This window comes from Momordica charantia (assembly GCF_013281855.1).
Source record: "Momordica charantia cultivar OHB3-1 chromosome 10 unlocalized genomic scaffold, Mcharantia_2.0 BLBB01000010.1, whole genome shotgun sequence".
Lineage (NCBI taxonomy): Eukaryota > Viridiplantae > Streptophyta > Magnoliopsida > Cucurbitales > Cucurbitaceae > Momordica > Momordica charantia.
In genome coordinates, this window is record NW_028275158.1 from 12670106 (window position 1) to 12683154 (window position 13049).

The 13049-nt window shown below is 38.0% G+C and overlaps 1 long non-coding RNA gene across 1 annotated transcript; it reads right to left on the bottom strand.

Annotated features, from left to right (window-relative positions):
- Window positions 1-4354: 4354 nt before the first annotated feature.
- LOC148208574 (uncharacterized) lies at window positions 4355-7289 on the bottom strand. Its single transcript, XR_015787521.1, has 3 exons — window positions 6654-7289; window positions 6527-6566; window positions 4355-4647 (listed from the first exon to the last, which is right to left on the bottom strand). It is a non-coding gene; the product is annotated as an uncharacterized LOC148208574 (long non-coding RNA).
- Window positions 7290-13049: the final 5760 nt, after the last annotated feature.

The following is a 13049-nucleotide window of genomic DNA, read 5'->3' on the forward strand; positions in this document are numbered from 1 at the left end:
TCATTCCTTGAATTGCTTGAAGAATCACCATGTTAGGATCTTGCGGTACTTGTGGTACTCCATCCTGTGCCATTTGTTAGAAACAATAATAATGATAATAAGAACCTTACCACTCTTCTCACCAAGATTTCACTCAAGGACACTCGTGTTTATCACTCAAGGGTAGGCTTTTGGTACTAGGTCAAAGATATAAGGGTTGGCTTAAATTTTGGTGCAATCTTGCTTAAAGCTTGATATAACTAATTCAATGATCAACTCTCACAAACTAAGACTACAGAAACTCAATCTTAGGATAAAAAAACTTGATAATTTAAACAAAACACAACATAATGAAAAGAACCTTTCGTGTGCCTCGGATCTTCGAATGCCTTTTTTTCTACGGTTTTCTTTCTTTTTGCTACTGTTTTTGTTTCTTTTGCTACTGTTTTTTTTTCTTTTGCTTCTGTTTTTTTTCCTTTTTTTTTCTTTTGCTTCTAATTTTTTTTTTCTTTGCTAATGATCCGAGAGCAAAATACAAGAATTTCAAGACAAGTTATGTCTTGTTACACTTTGTAAGAAACTACTTTCGAAAAAGGAAAATAACAAAAAAATAAAATTAAATAAAGTAAAGATATTTCACCTCTAGAACCGGCCAAAGGATGTCGACCAATGCTCTGATACCAAATGATAAGCGCCAAGGTTGCTCGTGTTTACAAAGCTAGAGGTCCTTCTAGGATCCTTGCAAACATTCACAAAAACGACTAACTTACCGAATGATTCCAACCAAGAGTACAGTTAGAAGATGAATCACTCTTAGATCGGACTTAGAATCTACGATGGTCACTCCTAGATCCTAAGACGACTCACTCCAGAATTAGCTTGATCGAGACTAATCCAATGAATCGGTTTAACATCAAACCTAAAGCAAGATTTGAAAGAAGCAACACCAAAAGTGTTAAGGAACAAAAGTTCTTGAATTTCAATATGTTTTAATCTTAAGTTCTCCATAACAAGAGCATTACAAGCCTTTAAATAGGCCAAATGGTCGTTTAACATAAGAACACCAAAAGTTTTTCAAAATACTACTTAATGCAAATTGTAGAAAATAAGACATGCAAATTAAAACTTGATTGCACATCATTCTAGACACTTAAATGCGGATCAGAAAACGTAGTCATGCTTCAAATGGTCTTATCTATGTGCTGTAGGAGGCGCTTCACATTTGGATATGGTTTGACAACTTTTGACTTCACAAACTCCAAAGAGGTGCAATCTGCAAAGGCACCTGTTCACGAATCTGCACACTTTTTGTGTCCTCCGTGCCATCTCTCAAAATAGACAACTTTTCCCGTGTCATCTTTGCTCCATTCTCTTCTTGACTCATTGAAGTAACATTATGAATAAATTCGGGCTCAAAACTCTTTGTTGGTTCTTGTGCATTAACAAGCTTTTGAAGGTGCAGTGTGAAAGCCTCTTGAATCTTCCTTGCCTTTCTTGTAATAATTGCTCCTTTGATATATGTAATTGGTCACAAATGGATTCGTATCACATTTGTTACGCAGTAGGGATGGTTAGTAGGTACCAATCCAACGCAGGACATGATCACTGGATTTCTGTTAAGGGAATCCTCAAGTATCTTAGGAGAACGAGGGACTACAAGCTCGTGTAGGGCTCTAAGCATTTTATCCTTACAGGATAAACTAATCGTGACTTCCAAACGGATAAGGATTTTAGAAAATCCATGTCGCAATCAATAGTCACTTTTGATGGAGGAGCAGTTGTTTGGTGAATCATCAAACAAGGATGCATCACATACACCATTATGGAGGCTGAGTACGTTGCAGCTTGTGAAGCAGCAAAGAGAAGTAGTTTGGCTTAGGAAGTTCTTAACCGATTTGGAAGACGTTCCAAACATGAACTTGCCCATCACATGCACTTTAAAGAACCTGGAAGCGACAAGAGAGGCAATCACATCGAAAGGAAGTGCCACCTTATACGGGAGATAGTACAATGAGGAGATGTGATCGTCATGAAGGGATCAAATCCCAAATGGAAGCGGTTGATTGCTTGTGATTCAACTCGTTATAGAAGATAAACGTTACCAGTTTTCTAAAAATATAGAACGTTTCTATTTAAAATGAGGTTAAGCCTAACAGGAGGAATAAAATAACTTAAGTTTGTAGACTGTTGATGAGAACTTCTTCCTCGAATCCGGTTTTTGTTTCACACGAACAAACACTCTCGAATAAAATAACTTAAGTTTGTAAACCACACGTTAGACACTACCACCACGTTACTTTCCTATTCTCTTTAGGATCAAGAACGAGATTATGGGATCTTTTCTACTTGGAACAACAAGGAAAATACGAGGAATATGATTTTAGATTTGAGAGAGAGAGTGATTTGATTTACGGAAAAATCAACAACCCAAAAAACACATACGTGATGTGTTTTTATGAAAGAGGGAGAACGGAGAGAGTGGGAGTAACCTCCCATTCTCCACCTCACCTGCTGGGAAATGTTGGGTTTGTTAATTATGGTTTACCATAATTAACAAAATTATGTTTTTATTTAACTCAATTTAATTTAATAGATAAATAATTAAATTACAACTATTTTAATTTAATTAATAATTAACTAAACATAATTTAGTTAAACCAAAAAATAGACATTTCCCTCCTAACCTATAGTATTTAATATGAATCTAATTCACATTAAACTTGAACCTATAATATTTAATATGAATCCGATTCACATTACATTTTAACATATAGTTTCAATATGAATCCAATTCATATTATTCTCTCAGAGTATAAAGTTTTATAATGTATCATCATAGATTATATTAAACTGTGTCATACACAATTAACTCAAATTTCCTTTAATGAAATTTGAACAATTCAAAATTCTTCCAAAACTTAATGTTCTTAATTATCCTTTACGAGCTAGCAAGGGACCTAATGGGCCTATAGATCAGAAGCTCTAACGTTCCGAGATTAATAAGTTAAACTCATTAATCAGCTTAATCAACATACGTTAACTATGAGTTACTCCACTAAAAACCTGCAGCTGAACTCTTCTCACTATAGAATATTTATTTGTCCACGGATATCGACCATTAATAGCAAGTCAATCCTTCACGAGTGTCATAACCACGAATGGGTCAAATTACTGTTTTACCCCTGTGTTACATCTTATACCTTAAGTACCGCTGATCCTCTAATGAACAACTTGGTTATGGTCCTACCAATAACCAGAAGTCCCTCTTGGGCCAGTGAGAGGATGGGCCCCTTGTTTAAGTCCCGGAGTCAGCACTAAAGGGAACACTCATCTACTCCCCTGAATTCGGGGAGTGAATTTCATCTTGTAAAGTTATATTCCCAGCTTTCCATTTGGTCTCGTCCCCAAAATGGTAGGAATGTTGAGTCAACAACTATACAGATCAAAGGATGAGCTCTTATGGGCAAAAGTCCATAACTCATTCAGGATTGAAAATGAGTTACTTGGTCATCATATGAAATAGCAATCTGTTAGTAAACAGCTCTACGTCTAAAGATTGGCTATTTCGTGGTCCGGTCTTATACACACTCATTGTATAGGATACCTCCACTCGCATGTCTCCACACGAATAACCTTGATCGGGTTGTCTGTGACATTTATAAAGTGGGCTGTATCCATAGTTTTGTCAGGATAAGGTACCCAGCCTAATCCATATACTATAGACCCTTTAGGTTATTCCCGAGACATTATCCACTTGTATTTCGAGGGTATATCAAATATATACACAGTATAAAACTGTCCCGATTACATCTCGATAACCTTGGATGTTTAGTTTATTGGATTAGATAATTGTAATGTTATGAATTCAACAACAAATTGGTTAAATATAACTTTATTGAATATAAATTTGTTTTTACCAAAGTACAAACTCTGAGTTTATGGCAACACACCTTAACACGTCACAAAGATTGCTTCGAAGCACAAAATTGCTGATCCATTTATGAAGGCACTCACAGCTAAAGTGTTGAGGACCATTTATGTAACGCCCCAGGAATTTCACCATTTCCCAACAGGGACCGTTACTAAGACTACCTAAAATTTTCACATAAACAAGAGAATTGTCTTCACAACAAAACTAAGCAATAAAGCTACCACGCTTCTGCTGCGCTACTCTGATTTTCAACACTCACGAGAGCTTGAACAATTAGAACAACACCACTACAGATTTAAGAGAAACTCACATCCTAAACAAATAAACCATTAAATATCGACTTCACATCAACCAAACCCTTCAAGGAGACCTCTACTAACTATAAACCATCTGCTAAATGAAAATTAACATCTCGAATGACAATGAAGCAAACACTTATTCAAGTACGATCAACTTAAACAAATGTATTCATAAATATCCTAATTAGGTTACAATCCCGTAGTTCAAGAAGCTAACACAATTAATGCTCTAAAAAGAATAATGAATCGGCAACCTTACAACATCCTTTAGACCATAAAACTAAACAAGACCAACCGCTAACAACTCAACTACACGATTAAATAGCCACAACTACCCTAACTAAAAGAAATTAATTGCATGTGGCATAGCTAATGGTCTTTCCGATCAAGTCTCCTTCTCGCCATCACCATTCTAAGAGCTAGCTCGATACCTGCAAACTGGAGGGGAAAAAGAGGGATGAGTACAACCACAGTACTCAGTAAGCAGCCCTTATCTAAAGGGTCACGCACAAACAGCATACTTATCAAGGAACAACGTGTCATGCTTATTAAAGGATCAACACACACACATCATGCTCAACCAAATCACGAAACATTCACAGTCATGCTTTTCATCACATTATGCATTCAAACATAGGCACATTCTATAAACTTCGGTGACAACCACAACCAGTAACACATTAACTACCAACCTCTAGTCTCCCTAACATCTCAACTACCTCTACGCTTATCACAGCTACTCTAGCCTTCCACAGTTAACTCCTTCGAGCAGAGTCGGCCCCTGACCATTTGTACCCAGAGCCCCGACCCTGCAGCATCGGCCCTCGACCGTTTATACCCGAGGCCTTGAACTCTGCATCGACCCTCGACCATTTATACCCAAGGCCTCGATGTCTTACATTCTATTGGCCCTTGACCATTTATACCCAATGCCCCAATAGTTCTCCTTTCGAAAGACTCCTCGCATCGACCCCCGACCATTTATACATGAGGCCTCGACGCTCATCTTTATCCAATATTGGCGTATCGACCCTCGACCATTTATACCCGAGGCCTCGATACCCAATTAGTGACGTATCAGCCCTCGACCATTTATACCCGAGACCCTGACACTCACCCATTCACTTCGTAACTTTCATAACTCCACATACCATTTCTAGCCTCCAACCAGGATTTCAGTACTACTTCCCTAATAACAGCAACCACCACAACGCCCATCACGACACAACCACTAGTATGATCTCAATGCATCACAGATCTCAAAAACACAAAGTTTGACAACAACCAACCTGATCACAATCATAGAGCACACAAAAGCTTCAACAAATAACCCTATGGCATGCTTCACATAACATACATTTCACATAGCGGTTCAGAAAACTTTTAAGAACACGCCCAACACAATTCATCCAAACATTTAATATCCAACATTCGAAGAAATTATCCAACATCAGTATTCAATAAGCATTGCTAGACATAAATAATCACATCAGACAAGCCAAACATCTTATGCAAAATTCAGACAACAACATCTCCACAATAAGTCCACTTTAACGAGCATTCCCTGCAACATACATCATTCCACATCAGATCTCAGCAGCTCAACAATACAAAATTTCCACTATTATCACTGACGGACATGCAACACTACTCAGGCACATAAACCAACATAAACAAGCGTTACACTGCACAATAACGTATCGAAATCAATATTAAACATCATAAAACAGCACAACGGCAACCAAATAATAAACATCAACGCACGCACCCGCCCCTCGTCTACTTACTTTTCATTACTCGATAGGCCACCAATTCCAATCTTTCAAATGCATTGACAAGCCATTCACACATCTAATCAAAACACAATTATCCAACATGCTCTTCATCGTACAAAACAAGAAAATAATCCCGTAGCTTCCAACTAAGCAAACATAACTAGATAACATAAATCTATCACGTGCATTTTCAATCCCAAGACATGCTTTCAAACATCAAAGCTTAATCACTTCCAACCATACCGAGCAGCAACTTTCAAGGCACATCCAATAATCATGACACAAGATATTTTCCTAATATGTAAAAGGAAAGGAACAAAAGAAACAACAAGGATGCAACCCAACAATAACAACTAGAAGTCCTCAAATGATGCCCAACAAACTCTAAATACATGAGATATTCAAGTATAGCAAAGTTAAGCACGAAACCATCTCAATAACACCTATTAACTTACATATTAATAAATAATAAACACACCGAAAGCACCACAAAATTCATACATATTCAATCAACAAACATCCCCCAAGTAAGAACTACTTACAACAAAGTTCTAATGCGCTACCAAGTTCACCGAAAGGTTCCTAAATCCAAAAGCAAACCAAACTTGATTAGAATTCATGTTAGAAACACTTAGTTTGCATCGAAAGTGAGTTTAGATGGTCCGTTACCTACTATCTCACCATAAAACCTCTTGGGTAAGGAGTGGGTCGACGCCGAGGAGGCTTGAGCTTTCAAATTCGACTTCGAATGGCCTTAGGCTTGCTGGTCCGACGCCAAAAAGTGTTGGGTAACGCTGATCTGGGTCCGATTTGAGGTTGGTCAGCGCCGAACCCATGCCGAAAAGAGTGGGTATCATGAATCCAGCTCCGATTTGGTATGGGTCAAAGTCAAAATGCGTCGGAATGCTGCTGCTCGCGTCGGCGACGTTGCGGATCTTGTCAGCAGCCGCTGTCGAATGGGAGTCCGTGGTCACGCTGGAGCTACTCCACGATGCCACAGATCGGTGCGGGAGGGAGGGGCGACGCCGGAATACCGCGTAATCTCGTCGGAGGAAGGCGATTCTCGAGCTGTAACCATACCGTTGCTGCGCCGAAGCGCCGTCGATCGTGGAGCATCTGACCTTCGCGTGTTCGGGTCGTCGGCGAAGGTCGTGAATACTGCTGTCGGGGTAGCGTGGGTGCTGCCGACGATGGTAGACGCTTCACCGTAGGAGACGCGCCGGAGGATGAAGCTGCTGCCGTGGGTGCCGTCGAAGAAGGAGAAGAACGAGAGTGGGTGGGGGTGGCTGGTTTACCGAAGAAGAAGAAGAATAAATTGGGGGGGGGGGGGGGCTGGACAAGTGAGGAAGAAGAAGATGAAGTGGTTTAGGGTTTTTTTTTTTTTATTCTTTCCTTTGTTTTAAAACCTATAGCCCAAAATCCCAAATCTTAAATGAGGCCCAAATAATTAACACAAAGTCCCAAAACAACAAGCCCAAAATTTCACTTTAGAAATAAGAATAAACCCCACAACAACCCGAAATAAAATAGTTAATTTAAACTCTAAAACCCAAGAATAATAATTCAAAGAAAAGTAGAATTTAGGAAGGAAAATTCTAAAACTCGTGAATTTAGAATTCAACTAAAAATCTCCTACACAGGTCGAGAACTTAAATTATCTTAATCCAAAGAAATTAAACTTAATTCTAATTTAGCCAAAAATTAGAATTTCAAAGTTAGAAAATCCAAGAATTAAAGTTATCAACTTAGGGGAAAAATCCAAAGACACTATTTATCTCTTAAAATAAACGAGTCAGAGAACGCGGGGCGTTACAATTTAAAAAGTCTAGGTCTACGAGCGTTGTACAGTTAGTCTTGGGCAAGTGGGAGAAATGGAATGGGTATAGTGTATGTCCTAGTTTATTGTATTTGTCCCTTTGCTTTATGAATTTGTACATCCCACTCGAGTTTAGTTCAAGTGGGAGTTTGTTAGGTGTGCTACCCTAAACTCGTAGCTTGTATTTCTGTAAAAACAAATTTATATTCAATAAAGTTATAGTCAACCAATTTGTTGTTGAATGCATAACATTGTGTTTTCCAAATCAAATAAACTAAACATCCAAGGTTATTATTGACTGGTGGTTATGCTGAACGCACGCACTAAGCGTGGTAACAATTATATAGCTGCAAGCGCACACCTGTCAGAGTAATATAAAATGGATGGAGTATCCAAGTATCGATCCTCAAGGACTTCTAAATAATTTCCAAACTCTAAAGTTTTAAAGAATAGTGAATGTTGAAATGAGTGATTCTTGTAAAATGGGAAGTGGTCACAAATAATGGTTTTGGATTTGGGATTTGGACTTATAATGATAAAACCTAGCCCGAATTACTTCAAGTTAGCCAACAAAGAATCAAGGACATGCTAACGACAATATGCATTTTACTTTAGAAACCAACGACTACGCTTCTCACTTGACTTATGTCTAAGCAAGTTCAAAGTCCTAAGACATTCCCTAATATGTCTATTATGAGAGATATCTTAGTTTTAGGATGGAAATAGTCGCAACCTCGGGTTAAGGTCCTATGTCTAGGCTACTTAAACGGAACCCTTATGTCTAAGGCGCTCCTCTCCTCGGTTTAACCACTCAACAATGCAAATAAGCAACCTTTTCAGTATTGACTTGTTAAGACTTACAGTGGCCTTCTCTAAATCCTAACTTTTTGAGAAAACATGTTGAGCAATGAACGGAAAGCAAAAACACTACTTCTTACAAACCTTTTTAGAAATAAAAGGCTAACTATCCATAACCGGGCTAGAGACGGGAATTTAGAAAGACATATTGAAGAAAATACAGCAAGTAAAATGGTTGAAATTGGAATGCATGTGTGAACAACAAAAGTTAACTAACGGAGAGTTTTTATCGGGATTGAGAGCTTCGCCCTTCTCTTTCAAGCAAGGGGGACTGTCACGTGCTCTTTCCTCCAAAAACACAACTCTCTTAACTAAAAATAAAGTAAAGGCAAAGGGAAGATAAGCAAAGTGCTCGATTTTTATATATTTGAATAAGTAGAAAATAACTAAGTACAAATGGAAACAAAACAAAGCTCAATAAAGGAATGTAAAGTGCTCGGGATTTAAAAACCAAAAGTAACTAATGAAAGCAACTCAAAAGTACTTAGAAAGCAACAAAGAAACACTAAAAAAGATCAAGAGAAGGAAGCAAGGCTTGATGAATTTGGTGGAGAAGTTGCTGGAATTTATAGCTGTGCAGACTTGGTTAGGTAGGTCCTAAAACGATGGTGAATCACCCATTTCCAACTCTTTTGACTGACCAAATCGTGCTCAAACTGATAGTGGAACACTTCTTCTACACGTATGCATCGGTTGAAACCTCCAAAACGCATTGGAAGACGCATTTCATTAAGGGCAAAGTTGGAAGAAAACCAGTTTTTCTGCAGGCACGCAGGCGCCTGGCGCCTCCTATGTAGGTATTTCCGACTTTTTGCTTCTTTTGATTAATTTGCACTCCCAAATGGTCCTAAAATGTCATAGATACAATATAAGCCAACCGCAAACCATAATATATGAATTTTGCATGAATTGGAACTCAAACGACCGAGAAAAATCCGAAACAAAGCTGAAACATAGTAAAAACAGCATCTAAAACCTTCTTTTTACGCATGTAAACAAGCGTAATCAATTATCATGTAATCGGGACATGTAAACGGGACGATATATATATTGGGCATATATTTGATATACCATCAACATACAAGTGGATAAAGTCCCGGAATAACCTAAAGGGTATATAGTATATGGATACAGCTGGGTACCTTATCCTAGCAAACACTATGGATACGGTCCACTTTGTAAATGTTAGAGATGACTCGATCCAGGTCATTCGTGTGAAGACATACGAGTGCGTGAGAATCCTATACATTGAGTTTGTTAAGACCGGACCGCAAAATAGTCAATCATTAGATGTAACGTCGTTGACTAACAGATTGTCATTTCATAGGATAACCAACCAACTCATTCTCAATCCCGAGTCAGTTATGGACTCCTGCCCTTCAGAGCTAGCTCTTTGATCTATATGGGTGATAGTGACCCGAGTCACTGACTCCACATTCCTACCATTTTGGGGATGGGACCGAATGGGGAGCTGGGAACATAGCTTCACGAGATGGAATTCACTCCTCGACATTAGGGGAGTAGATGATTGTTCTCTTAAATGCTGACTCTAGGACTTAAACAAAGGGCCCACCCTCTCACTGGCCCGGGAGGGACTTTCGGTTATTGTTTGGACCATAACCGAGTTGTTCATTAGAGGAGTAGTATATTGAAGGAGCAAGATGTAACACAGGGTTTAAACGATAGTTTGACCCATATATGGTTACAAACACTCGTGAAGGAATGACTTATCGTCAATGGTCGATATTCGTGGACAAACAAATATTCTATAGTGAGAAGAGTGCAGCTACGAGTTTTTAGTGGAGGAACACGTAGTTAACGTATGTTGATTAAGGTGGTTAATGAGTTTAATCAATTAATCTTGTAACATTGGAGCTTCAGATCTATAGGTCAATTAGGTCCACTTGCTTGCTCGTAAAGGGTTATTAAGAGCATTAATTCTTGGAAGAAATTTGAATTGTTCAAATTTAATTAAAGGGAATTTGAGTTAATTGTATATGACACAATTTAATATATTATGAGAGAATAATGTGAATAGGATTCATATTAAAACTATAGGTTAAAGTTTAATGTGAATTTGATTCATATTAAATACTATAGGTTAAAGTTTAATGTAAATTTGATTCATATTAAAAATTATAGGTTACGAAGGAAATGTATATTTGAATATGATTCAAATATTTATTTATTAAATTAAATACATTTAAATATATATATATATATGTTAATTATGTTAATTAACATAAATACTGGGAAGTGGTGAGGTGGGGTGTGGGAAGTTATTCCCACTCTCTTCTCTTCCCTTATCCATTAAATCACAATGTTCCCTTGTGATTGGGGTTGGTTGTTCTTCCTTGAAAATTATTGTACAAAACACAAAAAGAAAACCTCTCTCTCTCACAATTAAGAGTTCCCTTTTGTTTCCTTTCAAAGAACCAAGATCCCACGATCTGGTTCTTAACCCTTGAGACATAGCAAGGTAACGTGGTGGTAGTGTTCTATTATTCGTGTATTCGGGAACGTTTGTTCGCGCCAAACAAAACTCGAATTCAAGATTGAAGAATTCCCGATGTCTTCAACGTAAGTTCTCTTCCTCTCATAAGGCTTAACCTCTAATTTAATTGAAACGGTTTTGTTTTAAAAACCGGGGTTGTTTCGTTTCTAAATCGAATTGAATCACAAGCGATCAATCGCTTCCGCTGGGAATTTGATCCTTCTATCTACTTGGGAACCAACCTGGGGTTGAATTAGTCAATATTTTATAAAAGCATGCAATAATGTTTTAGTTTACTAAATTGTTCCATTAACTAAAAAAATTAGTGTAAGACTATCCAATATACACAAGTTGTATTGGGCAAGTGATTTTATTGAAGGAAAAATGTTTAGCCGCTTTTGTTTTTTAAATAATAAACCCTAAGTTAAAGAGTTGGTGTGAGGATTACTCTATTTATATAACATACTAGTATGTTTCATATACGAAGTATGCATAATGTATACTATTTTCCCTCACGCTCTCCGTGAAGTTCACACTATAAGATTCATGTAAGACCTTGTGGTGCCTTAAGAGCACCCTCCTTCGGAAGGTGTTTGCATGGATCAATATCAAGGTGAATGGAGAAAGTATTTAAATAAGTGGGAGAAGGTCGTGTGACAACACTTCTTTTTATGGTCTCTTCCATTAGTTTGTAAAGCAAGGATTTCATGCTTAGCCTCGTGGTGCCCTGGGAGCATCCTCCCTTCAGAAGGTGTTTGCATGAGATTACTGCTATGGCAAACTCCATAAATGGATAGGGTTCTAACGTTTTTGCGATAATATTGTCGTATCCTTCGGTGGGCATGTCGAGGCGGAATTTTAGGGTTTAAAATGATAGGGCTCCACTTACAATAATTTTTTAAGTTAGTTAATGATTTCTTGACCAAATGAAATGGTAGCTAATCATTAAAGGGGTAAGAGTTATCATAGTATAGCGCTTGGTTAAGATAGTCTAAATTCAGTGAATGAATAATTGACTACCCTTCGGTGCGGTTGTTATAAATCATTGAAGTATCATTGCTAATTATTTAATTATTCGGGTTGATTATTTCTTAATGTGCTAAGTTTGTTTGGCTTAAACAGTTTTTGTAAAGTTCTAATGTAAATAATTTGTTTGTTTTCAAAGCAATTATGTCTACGTCTTTCACTTTACTTCTTGCTGCCGATAAACTAACTAGGATAACTATCCTACGTGGAAAACGAACCTTAATGCCATACTCGCAGTAGATGATCTCTACTTTGTCTTAATAGGGGCCTCGGCCTGTCCGGAGGCCCCTAGACCTGATGCGACGAAAGTTGTTCATGGCGCTTATGACAGATGCACAAAGGCAAACTCAAACATCCGAGTCTACATCTTGGCCAACATATCTGATGTTTTTGCCAAGAAACACAAGACCATGATCACTGCACTCGAGATCATGGATTCATCATGTGAAATGTTTGGAAAATCTTACCCACGGTCATGCATGAAGCTCTCGAATTCATCTTCAACTCACGGATGAAGGAGGGAATATCTGTTCGGGAACATGTTCTCGGTATGATGGTCTACTTCAACGTGGCTGAGATGAATGGTGTTGTTATTAATGAATCCAGCCAAGTCAGTTTTATTCTGGAGTCTCTTCTGAAGAGCTTCCTTTAGTTTCACAATAACGCTGTGATGAATAAATGGAATACAACCTAACCACGCTCCTTAACAAGCTCAAGACTTACGAGTCCCCAATGAAGAACAAGGGATATGAAGGGGACACAAATGTTGTCACCTCCAATAAAAACTTTCACAAATGTTCGACATCTGAGATTAAGCCTGGACCTTCTTCTTCGAGTTCGAATACCTTCAAGAAGAAGAAGGGTAGACAGG